Genomic DNA, 19,540 nt, shown 5'->3' on the forward strand with positions numbered 1-19,540 from the left:
GGGGTGGGGAGCCGTAGCTCAAACCCAGGCTGCTGCAGCTCAGATTCTTCCAAACTTGCATGCATGTCATGAACTCGTCTAGAAGACTGCTTGTGAAATTTCCAATTGAGCTTTCCACTTTACGTTGAATATTGGGCGTAAAGCTAGCTGACGTACTAACTAGAAGATATTTCATTTATAGCTGCCAAAGAGGGTCATGAGTAACTTTACCACACAATATAGGATAAGGAAAGCATATTAAGGACAGATTATAGGTGAATTAGATGTCATATGCTGATTAAGAAAGTGTGGTTCCCCCCCCCCCCCCCCCGTGATAGAGCCTGCTAACAGGGAATCATTTTGGCATCGTAACACAACAAAATACTTGACAATATTCCCATGTAATCATTCTGCATGAAATTGAGCATGGCTAAGTCTAGACTGACAACACGGTGGCTGGTATAAATTGTAGTTCAGCTGACTACTTAGCATGAGAAGCAAGAATAAACATGTAATTCCTGAAAACAAGGGTTGGTTTATGAAATAAACATTTCCTGTGCTAGAAAAAAAAAAAGCTTTATGAAATTCAAGAAGGTTTTGTTTTTAAAACATTACTTACTAATTGCATTTAAGCATAAAAATAACTGTTAAGATTTTCTTTCAGTCTGCTCCATACTGTTGCGTATACAATATTTAATTAGATGATTCATTAAATTTATGAATGTTTTCAATTCGTGTTGAATATAACTTATTAAATTTTAATTTTAAAAGACAGTATAATAACCTCTTTGGAGTCACCCTGCTCAGGCGGGCTGTGACTACAGACATTTATATGCTTTCCTCTGCAGCTGAAGGTGTTCAGGTGCCACACACATGGGGCACCTGAACAGCTGTTCTTCCCTCTGCTCTTGACCTGCCTTCAGCCCAAGGATAACTTCTCAATGTTTCTTTGGTGCTCCACCCAGTGATCTGCACATTGAAGGTATCCAACAAATGGTAAGTGATGAAAATATTTCTGTTTGAGCACTCAATGTTATAAAAGGTAATAGTTGCAAGATTTTAAAAAGTCAGGTGCCCCAGCATGGTCTGTGAGTTTCTGTGTCATTTTAGGACCATCCCTTGAACTCTCTGGGCCTCAGTTTTCTCACCTGTCATCTGAATGGCTTAGACCCGATGATTTCGGAAGACCAGCCCAAGATTAACCTTGTGTGGTTGGTTAATTGGGTCCTGCCCCTGTAATTCTGCCTCTTGTCTTCAGTTCCATCTTTACATCCAGTGGAGACGATACCGTATAAGTTACCATACAGCTAAGTGTTTGGTTTGCTTTCAGTTTTACAGATTCACCAGTAACTTCTACATTGGCCTTTGGAGAAAAATGAAAGCAGCCTTTTCCCTATAAACCGAGAACATTGCAACACATTTAAAATCCGTATTGTTAACCTTAACACTCTTCTGATTGGGAACCATGGCCTTTACCGTCTTGCCCTTAAATTTCTTCCATGAACAGTTTCTGGCTGCTCTCATTTAGTGCTTCCATGGGGAGTCAAGAGGACTAGGTCCTAGATTGCCATCTGCTACCAAATACCTGTGTCATGGAGGGCCACTCATTTCCCAAATGACACATTTCCTCAACTGTCAAATTAGGGAGATTTATTTGATGATAGCAAGAATCTGTTATATTCTCAATCTTATGTGAATCTGTGTTTGGGGATGCCCGTTATTTAAAGACAAGGAAAATCAAAAAGTTTTAATGAGTACCTACTATGTGCCAAAACAAAATGGTAGGTACACTTTAAAGCTAAGGAAACTGAGGACCAAAGAGGTTAAAAAATATACCTAATCATTAATAAACTAACAAAGCACTAAGTGGCAGAGTCAGGACTTGAATCTGTGTCTATCTGGTTCTGTAAGCCATACTGGTTGGAAAGATTAGTTAGATCTATTTTATTTTGTTTATTGTATTTGGTAGGTAATGGAGAGCAAGGTTTTGAGCAAGGTTTAGTGGGATAAAGGGCATGATTTGAAAAGGTCAACATGATGGTATTCATAGAGGATGGTAGCCATATTTAATTGATACTTTTTATTTTCAACATCGAACACAGTATTTAGCAAATAGTAGATATATAGTGGATGTTTACCGAATGAATGGATGGATGGATGGATGGATGGATGATGGTGATGAATAAGTCAGGACATCAGAGAAAGGAGAAATGCTAGTGATAATGCTACCTACTGTGGTAGTCTGAACACAAAGTAATAAAACTTTGACCTAGAGTGCTGGCAGTGGGGAAGGACACATGTGAAGATGAAGGATGGGCTGGACTTGGAAAGAAATTAGATGTGGCCATGGGAGCAGCCAAAAATGGCCCCAAGGCTCTGAAGCCTTGTTGGTTGCCATGATGGTTCCTTTCTCAGAATTCTGGAGATCACCTTGTAGTTAGACATCTATTACCAAGTGCAGTGGAGGTCTGCAAACAACAGAAAACAAGTGGAACACATTACCATCTGAAGCGGTTGTGAAACTAGACCCATTTATATTAAGTTTGACCTATATAAGGATCAAAATACAGTGAAAGCGAAGTCGTGGAGAAAACAGAAAATATAGGTCTCCTGTAGAGGTAATTGCAAAAGGCTTTTGTTGATACCGATTTCTTTTAAACTATTTTCTGCCTCATTTCCCCCTTTTCTTTCTTTAATCAAGATCTGCCTATTGATATTGAACTGGGTCCCACTTTTCACATGTAGGAATCTTCCAGCATGGAAAAGCAGAGATCACTGCCAATTACCAAGGCACCTGTACCCAGTCCGTATTATATAGCTCTTGAAAAGTGATCACCTCATCGATGAGGTTGCTAGGAGAACCAAGAGGTGGTGAACTTCAGTACCATCTTTGATGCCAGCAGGCTGATTGGTCACAATTTGGTGATGCCACAGTTCAGCCAGAATGAAGCACTGTCCTTTCCAAATGATTTGTGAAAAGGGTGGTCTTCCAAAGTAATTGTAGAATAGACAGGAAATAGTATTTTTTTTCTCCAGAGGAGATCTCTTCTAAGCAAGATGAAAGAGTCTGCTGAAGCCTACTTGGGAGAAAATACAATAACTACTGTTCCAACCTACTTAAATGATTTACAGTGTCAGGTCACCAAGGAAGTACCAAGGGACCATCACCGATCTTAATATCCTGGATATTAAGATATTAAATCAGGATTCTAAGGATCAGGATATTACTGCAGCAGCCATGGTTTATGGCTGGATTTTAAAAAACAAAAACAAAACAAAACAAAAAAATGAAGATTTGAAAAAGAGAAACTTGTTGCTCTTTGACTCAGGTAGTGACACCTTTGATATATTTATCCTAAATATTCAGGATGACATCTTTGAAGTAAAATCCACAGCTGATAACAGCCACCTGGATGGGGAACAGTTTGATAGCTGTATGGTGGGTCACTTGATTGAAGAGTTCAAATGCAAGCACAAAATGGATTATAGCCTCCAACAAGCAGGCAGTATGCTACTTCCAGACTGCCTATGAGAAGGCCATTTGTATCTTGAGTTTCTTTGCTCGTGCCACGATTGAAATTGATTTATTCTGTACGCATGTGGATTTCTACACTTCTCTTTCCTGAGCTCACTTTGAGCAGCTGAATGCTTATCTCTTCCATAGTGCCCTAAAGCTAGTAGAGGAATCTCAGAAGGATGCCAGACTTGACAAGAGCCATATTAATGAAATTGTGATCATGTGTGGTCCCTCTTGCACCCCACAGTTTCAGAAACTGCTGAAAAATTTCTTGAATGGAAAGGAGCTCAACAAAACCATCAGCTCTCACGAGGAAGTAACACATAGTGGAGCTGCTCAAGCAGCTGTTCTCATGGGCGACAAATCATAGAATGTGCAAGATGTCCTGCTTTTTGATGTTACCCCCTTCTCTTTGCACGTTGAAGCAACCGGGATGTTATTATGACCTGTCTTATCAAGAGAAATATCACCATTCCTACAAAGCAACCCAGGTGGTTCACTATGTTACAACCAGACCACTGCTTATGACGGTGTATGGGGGAGAAAGGGCTTTAACAACAACAAAAAATAATAATAAATAAAATAAACAAAGTTTTACTTTCTGGGATCCTCTAGCTTACTGTAGTGTTCCTAAACCAAGGTGACCTTCGACATAGACACTGATATCACTCTCAATGTAACTGCTGCGGACCAAAGCAGTAGTAGGAAGAACAAAATCAACATTACTAATGACAAGAAAATCCTAGCTTTCAGTGGCATGCAGACAGTTGTCAAAATAATTCTCTGAGACTGGAGTTCAGTAGAGAAAATAAAAGGAAGGTTCTTGAAAAGTGTCAGGAAGTGTGAAGCTGCCTCAAGGATAAGCACATTGCTGGAAGAGATGAGTGTGAGTATAAACAGAGAGTCTGAGAGTCTTCAGGCTGAGTGTAAAGATCCTTCGCAGTAGGATCTGGCTGCTGTGGCTCCCACCGCTCCGAGGAACCCAGATCTAGTACTGGTCAAGTGGACTGAATGGTCCAGTCTTTGGGAAAACTTTCCTGTTCTCTACAACCACTTTTGCATTTTTTATTTCAATATTTCATGCTTAGTTTGCAGCCTTCAGTGTGAATGAAAAAGGGAAGATTCAAAACTCAGTTTAATGATAAAAATTTGTAAGTTTATTCAGCATTGTAATGTCAATGCTTCTACATCTCGCGGGTTTATGAACTTCAACACGTTTTTCAACACCTGCAGTTTATGTATGGTAACTTGCCTGGGACTTCTCACTTATAAAATGTTGAAACACTTCCCTCTGGAAATAAGAAACAAGTTGTATGACCATCCCACAGTCTCACCACTTTGATAACTATTACTACTTGTGAGCAAATATTGTGGCTACAAACTTGCAAAAATATCATATTCTACTCATCAATATACTCTATTAGAATTTACCACTTTTAGCACATTTCTGCATATTTCTTTAAAAAGTGCTCATAGGGATCCCTGGGTGGCGCAGCGGTTTGGCGCCTGCCTTTGGCCCAGGGCGCGATCCTGGAGACCCGGGATCGAATCCCACGTCGGGCTCCCGGTGCATAGAGCCTGCTTCTCCCTCTGCCTGTGTCTCTGCCTCTCTCTCTCTCTCTGTGACTATCATAAATAAATAAAAATTAAAAAAAAATCCTTATAAAAAGTGCTCATAAGGAGCGCTGGGGTGGCTTAGTCAGTTAAGTGGTTAAGTGTCTACCTTTGCCTCAGGTCATGATACCAGAGTCCTGGGATCGAGCCCCAGGTTAGGCTCCCTGCTCAGTGGGGAGTCTGCTTCTCCTTCTCCCTCTGTCCCTCCCCACTCATGCCTGCTCTCTCCCTCTCAAATAAACATATAAAATCTTTAAAATAAGTAAATAAAGAAAAAAGTCCTTATGACCCATTGATGTCTGTACCTCTCAATTTACTGAAAAATTGTGATCCTTCCCAGGTCCTAGTTATCATTAGAGATTTTAAGTCTTTCCATTGTAAGTTGCTTAACAAGGGCCAAATGTTTCACTGATTGTACATACATTGACTTCTGTGCTACATATGTAAAAACATCCATTGATTTACGGAGGAAAAGATCTGTCTCTTGATCTTCTTAAGCTCAACACAATTTCCATGAAATTATAGTTGTAATTACAACTTATCCTGAATCCTTAGGCATTTGTGAGTTATAGAAAAGGAACATTTCTTTATGCCTCACAACTATGATAGTATAGTTTTACCGTCATTCTTCATGGTAGGAGTAAACTTTGTCTCCTTAAAAAACAGAAAGCATATTAAAGGGGGGACACTGACATTAGGACAAGTTACAATAGAATTTAAAGGAAATAAAGGAAAATATTCATTTTGGTTAGGTGAGATATCTGATTTCCCAGTGACAGCACTAGTTTGCATTCCCACCAGTAATGCACAAGGTTTCCTGTTTTGTTACATCTTTGTCAACACTTGATGATTCTTGTGTTGTTGATTTTGGCCATTCTGACAGGTGGGAGGTGATATCTCCTTGTAGTTTTGACTTGCATTTCCCTGATGATGAGTGATGTTGAGCACCTTTTCATGTGTCTGTTGAGCCATCTGGATGTCTTCTTCGGAGAAACGTCTGTTCATGTCTTCTGACCATTCTTTAATTGGATTATTTGATTTTTTGAGTGTTAAGTTGTATCAATTCTTTATATATTTTGAATACTAACCCTTCATCAACTAGGTCATTTGCAGATATCTTCTCCCATCATGTAGGTTCCCTTGTAGTTTTGTTGTTTCCTTCTCTGTACAGAAACTTTTTTATTTTGATGTATTTCCAATTGTTTAATTTTGCTTTTATTTCTTTTGCTTCAGGAGACATATCTAGAAAAATGTAGCTATGGCTGATGTCAAAGAAATTACTGTCTGTGTTCTCTTCTAGGATTTTTATGCTTTCAGGTCTCACATTTAGGTCTTTAATCCACTTTGAATTTATTTCGGTATGTGGTATAGGAAAGTGATCCAGTTTCATTCTTTTGCATGTAGCTGTCCAGTTTCCCAGCACCGTTTGTTGAAGAGACTTTTTCCCATTTTATGTTCTTGCCTCCTTTGTCAGAGTGTAATTGACCATATAAATGTGGGTTTATTTCTGGGTTCTCTGTTCTGTTCTATTGATCTGTGTGGCTGCTTTTGTGCCAGTACCATACTTTCTTGATCACTACAGCTTTGTGATATAACTTGAAGTCCAGAATTGTGATGCCTGCAGCTTTGCTTTTCTTTTTCAAGGTTGCTGTCACTATTTGGGGTCTTTTGTGGTTCCATCCAGATTTTAGGGTTGTTTGTTCTAGCTCTGTGAAATATGCTGGTGGTGTTTTGACAGGGATTGCATTAAATCTGTAGATTGCTTTGGGTAGGATGGACATTTTAACAATATTTGTTCTTCTAATACATGAGCATGGAATATTTTTCCATTTCTTTGTGCCATCTTCAATTTCTTTCATCAATGTTTTATAGTTTTCAGAGTACAGGTCTTCAACCTCTTTGGTTGAGTTTATCCCTAGGTACTTCATTATTTTTGGTCCAGTTGTAAAAGGGATTGTATTCTTTCTTTTTTATTTTAAGATTTTATTTATTTTAGAGAGAAAGAGAGCATGAGTGAGGGAGGGGCAGAGGGAGAGGGAAAGGGACAAGCAGATACTCCACTGAGTGGAGAAGCTGATATAGGGCTCGATCCCAGAACCCTGAAACCATGACCTGAGCCCGAGTGAGATGCTTAACTGAATGAACCACCCAGGTGCCCCTAAATGGGATTGTTTTATTAATTTCTCTTTCTGCTGCTCCATTGTTAGTGTATAGAAATACAATTGAGTTCTCTACATTGACTTTGTATCCTACAGCTGTACTGAGTTCATTTATCAGTTCTAGCAGTTTTTTTTTTTTTTTTTGGTGGAGTCTTTAGGGTTATATGCCATCTGCAAATAGTGACAGTTTTGCTTCTTTACTGATTTGGATGCCTAAACTCGGTGTGTTTTTTGGTAAAAATTTATTTGAGAGAGAGAGAGAATGAGAGCATGACTGAGGGTAGAGACAGAGGGAAAGATAATTCTCAAGCTGACTCTGCACTGAGCATGGAGCCTGATGTGGGGCTCAGTCTCGCAACCCTGAGATCACGACCTAAGCCAAAACCAGGAGTTGAACGCTCAACAGACTGCACCACCCAGGTGCTGCTAAAGTTTTCTGATATCTTAATTTACATATTAATTTAGTATATTGAATTAACCAAATCAACCTCTGACAGAGATCATTTCCCATTGGCTCAGTTATCAAAACTTAATTGAACATTGTAGATTCAAATACCTGACTTAAAGCACCGTGTTGACCCACAGGACCCCACATTTCAGTGAAGCAGTAAGGGCAAAGGGAGAGCTGAACATGGGAAGATTTCAAGACAATCCAGAGCAGCTGAGGGTATCCTACTGGCTTTAGAGGAGTAGACGAGGGGAATGTGGTAGACTTGCAGAATAACTGCCAATAGGAGTTGTGCTTCACGAATAGCGATTACCTTTCTCCTTTCCAAGGATGGGAATGAGGTGGATGCTTAGGGCTTTAAAACTGGAAGAGAAAGTTGTGAGAAGTGGTGGATCAGGGGCCAAACGATTGTATCGGTGGTGGAATAGGAGTGGATAAATACCACAGGGTAAAATTAAGGTGGAATTTCTAAAGTTCGTACAAACAGCAATTAGGCAGTTTCCATGAGAGGAGAAGCCAGACAAGGCAAGGTTTGTGTTTGATGGCCAGGCCAAGTTTGAAGGAAGCCCACTGAAAATTAGGGAACAGGTAACAACACCACCAGCCATAGGAAGTGCTGTATGACTCTACTCGGACTGCCATAACGAAGTACCACAGATGGGATGGCTTAAACAGTGGAAATGTATTTTCTCACAACTCTGGAAGTTAGAAGTCTGAAATCAAAGTGTTGGCAGAGTTGTTTCTTTTTTTTTTTTCTGAGAGCCATGAGGGAAGGATCTGTTCTAGGTCTCTCTCCTTGGCTTATAGATAGATGATCATCTTCTCCCTATGTCTTCACATGGTCTCCCTTCTGAACATGTCTCTGTTCTAATCTCTTGTTTATAAGGACACCAGCCGTATTGGGTTAGCATCCACCCTAATGACTTCATTTTAACTTAATTCCATTAAGATCCTGTGTCCAGACATGGTCACATGCTGAGACAGTGGGGGGTTAGGATTTCATCATATGGATTTTGGGAGGAAGATGTAATTCAGCTTATAACAAGAGCCTTTTAATAAACATCATCTCTTTTCTAAGTGACTGCTGGGCTCTGAGTCAGATGAACAAGACAGCTCTTGCAGATAGAATGTTCACTATCTATTGGGATAAGTGTTTGGATATTTATTCTTCCCTGGCATCTGAGTAAAGGTTCACAGGACTCGGTGATTGGAATGAGCCTAGAAAAATACGTGAGAAGCATTTGGAGGGAGTGTGAAGAAGGATGGCATGGGTAAGAGAGGATGCAGAATTTTCTTCAAAGGTGCAGAATTTAGGCTCCATCAGTGGTAGAGTCATACAGGTCTAAGAAGTATTAATATGGAGATGTCTTAAATATCAATATAACCATGTATTTGCATCACTTTCAGTGAAAAGGAGCCTTTGTTTTACTGTTGTTTTTGCAAAACATTTAGACACACTGCCTTGATGACAGCTTCTTGTGGGGACATGGAATATAAACAAAACTGACAGGACACTAGTGTTTTTCCATCTGCCTGATGTGAATTTGGTGGTGTTTAGAACTAAACGATTTTCTAGAATCTCATAATAGAAATACAATCTTTCTAAATTTTGAGAGGCAGGAACGAATAACTCCTGTAGCGTTCCACAGAACAAGGCCTGAGACAGGATTGTGAAGGTAGTGGTGGTTGTTTTTGTATTGAGAGAAACGAGATACTATGTGGGACATGGTAGCCGCTCAATAAAATAGCTCATTAACTAATACATTATTGGATTTAATGGCCTTTAAAATCAAAATTGTGTACTACGGTTAGGTTTCCAGTAGTAAGACATTGCAAGTCTAAAGGCCAGTACTTATAAAAGATCATTAGATTTAATTAATCGAACGTAGTTTATATTTTCTAATATAAATTATATCTGCATACTTAATAGATGCTTTTATATAGCAATGTAATGATTTTTGTCACACACATGCATGAAATTGGTGTATCAAATAAGGGCCGCTTAACGTTGCTTTTACTGTTGTATCCCTCTGTTAATATCTTGTACCAAAAGAGTCGACAAACCCAACAGATATTAAGAAGTTTGCACCTGGTTCACTGATGTCTTCCGACCCCCACAGTAATGACCCCTGAGCTTCCTCTGTACTTTGTGACTTGCCTCCAATAAACCAAAGTGAGTAAGTCCTAAAGGAGAAGCATTGTTTGTAGCATTAAGGTAAATTCTTCAGGAGAGCCGCAGTGGATTTAGTGTGGGGTAGGTTCTTTTCATTGTGACTCACCTGTGGCCTATTTGTATTTTGCGGATGCTCCACCTCAGTGCTTAGTCATCGCCCCACACACTCTAGGGACCGGTTGTTGCTGAGGTGTAAATTTACCCTAACATTGGTTTCGGGAAGACCCAGAGGATCAGGACAACTGACTGTGTCAGTATCATCATTCGTTTTACATTATAAACATTCTGTTCATTGAGCTCCTGGCTAATAAAGAACATTGAGCCCTTTCTAGTTCTTGTGAGTTGAGAGCCAAGTTCCATCAGGAGGCACCAAAGAGGCTTTGTCAAGAGTGAAGAATATTTGAGGAGCACACCATGAAGGAAGACGCAATAAAGTACCGTGCAAACAAAAGCAAATCACTTGTAGACATTCAGCGTGTGAGCTTTCGGGAGTTGGGAGGACCCCCATGTATAGATTCTTAGTCTGTTTGCTCTGATATTGAGGAAACCACACATAACAGCAGTTCCTTATATAACACTGTGTGCCAAGCACTGCTTTTATAACCATACACACACACACGCACGCACGCACGCACCCCAATTTGATCCTTAGTAAAGCTCTATGAGAGAAATACTTTCATTCTGCATTTTGGAGATGAGGAAACAGGCAGAGAGAGCATATGTAACTTTCCTAAGGTTATACAACCAGTAAGTATTAGAGCTGGGATTTGAACCCAGGCAGTATGTGCTTAGTCCTTGCACACCCCGCCCCACTTCCTGCAACTGGATGGGGGTTCTCATACCCACTTCCTGCAGCTGGATGGGGTCTAGTGTGTATTTCTGAAGGTCGATTTTTATTTTTGTTTCCAAAAGACTGTGCTCCGCATGTCTCCCAGAAGACCCTCCTTACCTCTTCCTGGATGGCCCTGTTAAACTCCTGTTGTTAATTCTCCCCTCTGGAAGTTGTGCTTTCACTAAGTGGAGTTGTTTCACCACTTGCCAATATCTTCTGGATCAGATTAGTAATGTACTTTTTTTTAATAAATTTATTTTTTATTGGTGTTCAATTTGTCAACATACAGAATAACACCCAGTGCTCATCCCGTCAAGTGCCCCCCTCAGTGCCCGCCACCCAGTCACCCCCACCCCCCACCCACCTCCCCTTCCACCACCCTTAGTTCGTTTCCCAGAGTTAGGAGTCTTTCATGTTCTGTTTCCCTTTCTGATATTTCCCACTTATTTTTCTCCTTTCCCTTTTATTCCCTTTCACTATATTTTATATTCCCCAAATGAATGAGAACATATAATGTTTGTCCTTCTCCGATTGACTTATTTCACTCAGCATAATACCCTCCAGTTCCATCCATGTCGAAGCAAATAGTGGGTATTTGTCGTTTCTAATGGCTGAGGAATATTCCATAATGTACTTTGGACCTACAAAAACCCAGCTACTTTCTCAACCCTCCCAGTGGGTTCCATATCACAAGAGATATATCTGTTGTACTTGGGCTTTAATGACACATGAAAGGTCTGTGGTAATATGTTTTTCTGCGAAGTGTAGGTGACAGCATCCACAAGGACCAACAGAAGGCAAGACTGGCAATTGTAAAAGTGACTCATGTGGAAAATTATTGAATTTCAAGAGTTTACTTCCTATCTCATTTCTTAAGTATTGGTTCATTTTCATCTATTGAGTAAAATAATAAGATGTAACATTTCCACTTTACTATCCTTAGAAATGGCTTTAAAATTTTATGGTTGGTTATATATCAGTGCCTTCCCTTAACTTCTGGGAGTGCAACCTATCACAGTCCGTATTATAATGTTAAGTCCCACCTTACTTACAGATAGTGGGTAGAAAACTGGTCTTACTAAACTATTTGACCATGTTATGCTCCCATGTCTTCTTTTTTTAATTATTTTAATCCCATTATAGTTAACATACAGTGTTATATTAGTTTCAGACGTATAATATAGTGATTCAACAATTCTATACATTACTCAGTGCTCATCAAGATAAATATACTCTTGGGGTGCCTGGGTGGCACAGTCAAGTGTCTGACTCTTGATTTCAGATCAGGTCATGATCTCAGGGTTCTGGGATCGAGCCCTGTGTCAGGCTCTACACTCAGCATGGTGTCTGCTTGAGATTCTCTCTCCCTCTCCCTTTGTCCCTCCTACCCATGCCGCCCCTCTCTCTCTCAATAAATAAACAAATCTTTAAAAAAAAAAAAGATAAGTATACTCTTAATCCCTTTTATTTTTTTATTTTTTTTAAATTTTTATTTATTTATGATAGTCACAGAGAGAGAGGCAGAGACATAGGCAGAGGGAGAAGCAGGCTCCATGCACCGAGAGCCCGTTGTGGGATTCAATCCTGGGTCTCCAGGATCGCGCCCTGGGCCAAAGGCAGGCGCTAAACCGCTGCACTACCCAGGGATCCCCCTCTTAATCCCTTTTAATGTATTTCACCCATCCTCCCATCCTCCATCCTCTGGTAATCATCAGTTTGTTCTCTGTATTTAAGAGTCTATTTCTTGGGGACGCCTGGGTGGCTTAGCGGTTAAGTGCCTGCCTTCAGCCCAGGGCGTGATCCTGGAGACCCAGGATCGAGTCCCACATCAGGCTCCCTGCATGAAGCCTACTTCTCCCTCTGCCTGTGTCTCTGCCTCTCTCTCTCTCTCTCTGTGGGTCTCTCATGAATAAATGAATAAAATCTTTTTTAAAAAAAGACTCTATTTCTTGGTTTGTCTCTTTTTCCTGTGCTCATTTTGTTTCTTAAATTCCACTTGTGAGTGAAATCATACAGTATTTATCTTCCTCTGACTTATTTTATTTAGCACGATACTCTCTAGCTCCATCCATATTGTTGCAAATGGCAAGATTTCATTCTTTTTATGGCTGAATAATATTCCATTGTGTATATATACCACCTCTCCTCTATCAATGGACACTTGCACTGCTTCCATGGTTTGGCTACTATAAATTATGCTACAATAAATAAAGGTGCATGTTGTTTTTGAATTAGTGGTTTTGTATTCTTGTGTGTGTGTGTGTGTGTGTGTGTGTGTGTGTTTGTATTCTTTGAGTAAATACCCTGTAGTGAAATTACTGGATCATATGGTAATTCTATTTTTGATTTTTTGAGGAACCTCTGTATTGTTTTCCACAATGCCCACACCAGTTTGCATTCCTACCAACAAAGATTTCTCCACATCCTCACCAATGCCTATTGTTTCTTGTCTTTTTGATTTTAGCTATTCTGACGGTTGTGATGTGGTATCTCACATGGTTTTGATTTGCATTTCCCTGATGATGAGTGATATTGAACATCTTTTCATGTATCTTTTAGCCAATCTGTATGTCTTCTTTGGAGAAATGTCTGTACATGTCTTCTGTTCATTTTTTAATTGGATTATTTGTGGGTTTTTTGGTGTTTCAATTTGCAAGTGTCTACAGTCTGAAAAATCTGAAATAGGTCTCTCATAGGCACCATATAAAGGGTCTTGCCTTCTTATCCATTCTATCACTCTCTGTCTTTTGATTTGAATGTGTAGTCCATTTACATTCAAGGTAATTATTGATAATTATGTACTTATTGCCATTTTGTTAATTGTTTTATGGTTGTTTTTATAGTTCTTTGTTCCTTTCTTTTCTTGCTTTGTTCTCTTGTGGTTTTGTTGGCTTTCTTTAGTGATGTACTTGTATTCCTATCTCTTTGTTTTTGCATATCTATTACTGTTTTTTTTGTGGTACCATTAGCTTTGTATATAACATCTCATGTATATAGCAGTCTATATTAAGTTGATGGTCGCTTAAGTTTGAACGCACTCTGTATATGGTGTCATATTTTACCTACTTTTATCGTGTGAATCCCTGACTGATTTTTATAGATATACTTTTTTTTTTTACTACTTTTGTGCTTCCTACTTTTCTTACCCCTGCTTATGGTCTTTCCCTTCTTTTTTTAAAGATTTTATTTATTATTTTAAAGAGAGATAATGTATGTGAGCAAGGGGGAGGGAGAGTGATGGGGAGAGGATCCCAAGCAGACTCTGTGGTGAGCATGGAGTCTGACATGGGGCTCAATTTCATGACCCTGAGGTCACGACCTGAGCCGAAACCAAGAGTCAGACACTCAACCAACTGAGCTACGCTGGTGCCCCTGGTCTTTCCTTTTGATTTTAGTGTCTCTTTAACTTTCCTTGTAGGGCTGGTTTACTGTTCATAAATTCCTTTAACTTTTGTTTATTAGGAAAACTCGTTTCCTTTCTTTCTTTATAAATGATAGTTTTGCTGAATAGCATATTCTTGGCTGTAGCTTTTTTTTCTTTTTCTTTTATTTATGATAGTCAGAGAGAGAGAGAGAGAGAGAGAGGCAGAGACATAGGTAGAGGGAGAAGCAGGTTCCATGCACCGGGAGCCCGACATGGGATTCGATCCCGGGTCTCCAGGATCGAGCCCTGGGCCAAAGGCAGGCGCTAAACTGCTGCGCCACCCAGGGATCCCAGCTTTTTTTCTTTCAGCTGTTTTAATATGTCTTGCCTTCTGACCTGCAAAATTTTTACTGAAAAATCAGCTGACAGCCTTAGAGAGTTCCCATTGTATATAACTGCCTTCTTTTCTCTTGCTGATTTTAAAATTCTCTCCTTATTACTACTTTTGCCATTTTAATTATTATGTGTCTTGGTGTGGACTTCTTTGGGTTGTTTTTGCTGGGGGCTCTATGTGCCTCCTGGGTCTGGATTTCTGTTTCCTTCCAGGTTCTGGAAGTTTTCAGCTGTTATTTCTTCAAATACATTTCTGTCCTCTTTTTTGCCTTTTTTTTCTGGGATCTCTATAATGCGAATGTCATTACACTTAATGGTGTCACTGAGTATCCTAAGTCTCTTTTCATTTTTTATTATTATTTTTTCTCTCTCCTGTTGAGCTTGATTGCCTTCCGTTATTCTGTTCTTTAGGTCACTGATCCATTCTGCTTCGTCCATTCTACTATCAATTCCATCCAGTCTATTTTAAATTTCATTTATTGAGTACTCATCTCCATTTTTTCTTATGTTTTCTATCTCTTTAAGGTCTCACAGAGGTCCTCCATTCATTTCTCAAGTCCATTGAGTATCTTTATAACCATTACTTTTTTTAATAAAATAATTTTTGATTGGTGTTCAATTTACCAACATACAGAATAACACCCAGTGCTCATCCTGTCAACTGTCCCCCTCAGTGCCCGTCACCCACTCACTCCCAACCCCGCCCTCCTCCCCTTCCACCACCCCTAGTTTGTTTCCCAGAGTTAGGAGTCTTTATGTTCTGTCTCCCTTTATGGTATTTCCCACACATTTCTTCTCCCTTCCCTTCTATTCCCTTTCACTATTATTTATATTCCCCAAATGAATGAGAACATACACTGTTTGTCCTCCGATTGACTTACTTCACTCAGCATAATACCCTCCAGTTCCATCCACGTTGAAGCAAATGGTGGGTATTTGTCGTTTCTAATGGCTGAGGAATATTCCATTGTATACGTAGACCACATCTTCTTTATCCATTCATCTTTCGATGGACACCGAGGCTCCTTCCACAGTTTGGCTATCGTGGCCATTGCTGCTAGAAACATCGGGGTGCAGGTGTCCCGGCGTTTCATTGCATTTGTATCTTTGGGGTAAATCCCCAACAGTGCAATTGCTGGGTCGTAGGGCAGGTCTATTTTTAACTCTTTGAGGAACCTCCACACAGTTTTCCAGAGTGGCTGCACCAGTTCACATTCCCACCAACAGTGTAAGAGGGTTCCCTTTTCTCCGCATCCTCTCCAACATTTGTTGTTTCCTGCCTTGTTAATTTTCCCCATTCTCACTGGGGTGAGGTGGTATCTCATTGTGGTTTTGATTTGTATTTCCCTGATAGCAAGTGATGCAGAGCATTTTCTCATGTGCATGTTGGCCATGTCTATGTCTTCCTCTGTGAGATTTCTCTTCCTGTCTTTTGCCCATTTCATGATTGGATTGTTTGTTTCTTTGCTGTTGAGTTTAATAAGTTCTTTATAGATCTTGGAAACTAGCCCTTTATCTGATATGTCATTTGCAAATATCTTCTCCCATTCTGTAGGTTGTCTTTGAGTTTTGTTGACTGTATCCTTTGCTGTGCAAAAGCTTCTTATCTTGATGAAGTCCCAATAGTTCATTTTTGCTTTTGTTTCTTTTGCCTTCGTGGATGTATCTTGCAAGAAGTTACTGTGGCCAAGATCAAAAAGGGTGTTGCCTGTGTTCTCCTCTAGGATTTTGATGGAATCTTGTCTCACATTTAGATCTTTCATCCATTTTGAGTTTATCTTTGTGTATGGTGAAAGAGAGTGGTCTAGTTTCATTCTTCTGCATGTGGATGTCCAATTTTCCCAGCACCATTTATTGAAGAGACTGTCTTCCTTCCAATGGATAGTCTTTCCTCCTTTATCGAATATTAGTTGACCATAAAGTTCAGGGTCCACTTCTGGGTTCTCTATTCTGTTCCATTGATCTATGTGTCTGTTTTTGTGCCAGGACCACACTGTCTTGATGACCACAGCTTTGAAGTACAACCTGAAATCTGGCACTGTGATGCCCCCAGATATGGTTTTCTTTTTTAAAATTCCCCTGGCTATTCGGGGTCTTTTCTGATTCCACACAAATCTTAAAATAATTTGTTCTAACTCTCTGAAGAAAGTCCATGTTATTTTGATAGGGATTGCATTAAGCGTGTAAATTGCCCTGGGTAACATTGACATTTTTACAATATTAATTCTGCCAATCCATGAGCATGGAATATTTTTCCATCTCTTTGTGTCTTCCTCAATTTCTTTCAGAAGTGTTCTATAGTGTTTAGGGTATAGATCCTTTACCTCTTTGGTTAGGTTTATTCCTAGGTATCTTATGCTTTTGGGTGCAATTGTAAATGGGATTGACTCCTTAATTTCTCTTTCTTCAGTCTCATTGTTAGTGTATAGAAATGCCTAACCATTACTTTAAATTCTCTATCAGCTATATTACTTATCTCCATTTAGGTTAGATTTTTTGCTTTGACTTTGTCCTGGTCATTCATTTGGGACATAGCCCTCTGTCACTTCGTCTATTTTCTGTGTCTTTTTCTGTGTTAGGAAAGTCATCTGTATCTTTAAGTAGTGGGCTCATGAAGAATAGGTCCTGGAGTGCCCTGTAGCACAATGTCACCTATTCACCAGAACCTGGTGCTTCAGGAGTGTCTTCTATGTGTGCTGCATATGCCTTACTATTGTAGTTGAGCTGTGTTTGCTTTCAGTCCAGTTGTCTGAAATGCATCTCTTTGCCTGTTGTGGGCAGAATTTGGTCCCTTTGGTGTTAGCAGGTGAGTGTGGACCTGCCTTGGGTTTTCATTGAGTAAGAGCAGGAGTTTGGTAGAGATGCAGTAGCACAAAATTGCAGGGTGCTGTCCCTTTGTTCTGTTCTAGGTTTTAAGCCCTGCTGATTGTAAGAACTCACGAAATTAGTCCCCTCTGATGTTCAGAGCCAAATATTATGAAAATTCATCTTCACTTGCAGATTCCTCATGTCTGGGGTGCTTGGTAGGAGGGTCTGTTGCTTTCCTATCTCTGTGTCCACAGTATCCCTCCCTCCTGTGGACCGTCCCATGGGTCCCTTTAGTGCATCGCCACCCTTCCTACCTTGATGTGGCCTCTTCTCTATATTTAGCTTTTGAGAGTCTGTTCTGCCAGTCTTTGGGTCATTTTCTGGGTTATTTACACTGATGTGGCTGTTATCTTGTATTTGTGGGATGAGGTGAGTTTTTTTTTTTTTTTTTGAGGTGAGTTTAGTATCTTCCCACTCTGCCATCTTCCCTGGAAGTCCATGTCCCCATTGTCTTTTTATACATCTCAGGGTATGTGGTATTTCTAAATGAGTCACAGCAAATCAGAATGACTAATATGACACAGTTTTAAGACAAAGAAGGAAAAACAATCTGTAATGTGTTCCTCTGATGGTTCATTGAGAGCAGTGGCTCTTATGAGGAAGCATGTTGAATTGGAGGATGGTGTGCAAGGGCCCAGTGCATCTCCCAGCTCCAATCTTTTTTTTTTAAGATTTTATTTATTTATTCATGAGAGACACACACAGAGAGAGACACACATACAGACAGAGGGAAAAGCAGGCTCCATGGAAGGAGCCTGATGCGGGACTCCAGGGTTACGCCCTGGGCCGAAGGAAGGCGCCAAACCGCTGAGCCACCCAGGGATCCCCTCTCAGCTCCAATCTCCCATTATCTAGATATTTGACTTAATGCAAGTCACTCAGAATCTTACAGCCTTAGATCACTCACCGATAAAAGGTGGGTTTTAGAATAGTTCTGTCAAGTAAGTTGCATCTGTTAAACGAGTGAAGCTAAAAGCTGATATTGTCAAAATTGTGCAGAAATAGGTATATATTACTGTTGATATTAAAATTGACCCATTTAGAGCAGTTTGACAGAATATAAATATCAGCACCATTTGGCCTAGTCATTAGATTCCTCACACTAAAATTTATGTTAAGAAAACTAATCAAAACTGAGAAAAACTGTCACTAAAATACTATTAATAATAGTACATAATTTATTTTAATACCCAACCACAGAAAGGAAAAAAAAAACCTAAATGCTCAGCAACAGAGAAATACTGAAGGAAATTAGCGTCTCCATGATATAGGATGGTATGTGGCTATGGAGCCCATTGTACTACGGGAGTCAACAAACTATGGCCAAGTGGGACCAAATCCATCCCACTGCCTATTTTTGTTAATGTATGTCTTTTTAAATGTATTTTTCATTTTCTTTTTTTAAAATAAAGGTTTTATTTATTGATTGATGAGAGATACAGAGAGAGGCAGAGACACAGCCAGAGGGAGAAGCAGGTTCCCCAGAGGGAGACAGATATGGGACTTGATCCCACGAGGCTGGGATCATGCCCTGAGCTAAAGGCAGACACTCAACCACCGAGCCACCCAGGCATCCCTATTTTTTTAAAATTTTTATTGTATTTTTAAAAGATTTTTAAATTTCTTTGAAAGCAATTTCTACAGGGCCTTAACCTACAACCCTGAGATCAAAAATCACATGCTGTACCACCTGAGCCAGCCAGGCACCCCTGTAAATGAATGTTTATTGCAAGACAGTAATGCCATTCCTTTTTGTATCCTCTTTGGCTGCTTTTGTGATGCAGTGGCTGTGACGGAGGCTGTGTGGTTGCACAGTCTAAAAGATTTACTTTATTGGACGTCTACAGAAAGAGTTTGCAAACCCCAGGCTTTAGAAGATACTAATAATGAAAGGAAAGTGAAACCTTACATTCGCACATACAATGATGATAACTATAAGGTTTATTCTGTGTGCCCACTGAATACACGTGTACTGACAGCATGCAGATAAATAGAACCAACACTGAATATGGCTGAACTCTAGAGGTGAAATAAAAGGATTTATTTTTCTAAATCTCTTCTCTGTTCCTGTTCTAAATTAATAAAGCAACATTTTTGTCCTGGCCAGGGTGCTGTGGCAAAAGGCACCCTGATATGCTGGTCTGTGGCAAGTACATCGAGAATGGCTGTTACTGTCTGGGCACTGGCAGCCTA

Source organism: Canis lupus, chromosome X, assembly GCF_048164855.1.
Source record: "Canis lupus baileyi chromosome X, mCanLup2.hap1, whole genome shotgun sequence".
Taxonomy (NCBI): domain Eukaryota; kingdom Metazoa; phylum Chordata; class Mammalia; order Carnivora; family Canidae; genus Canis; species Canis lupus.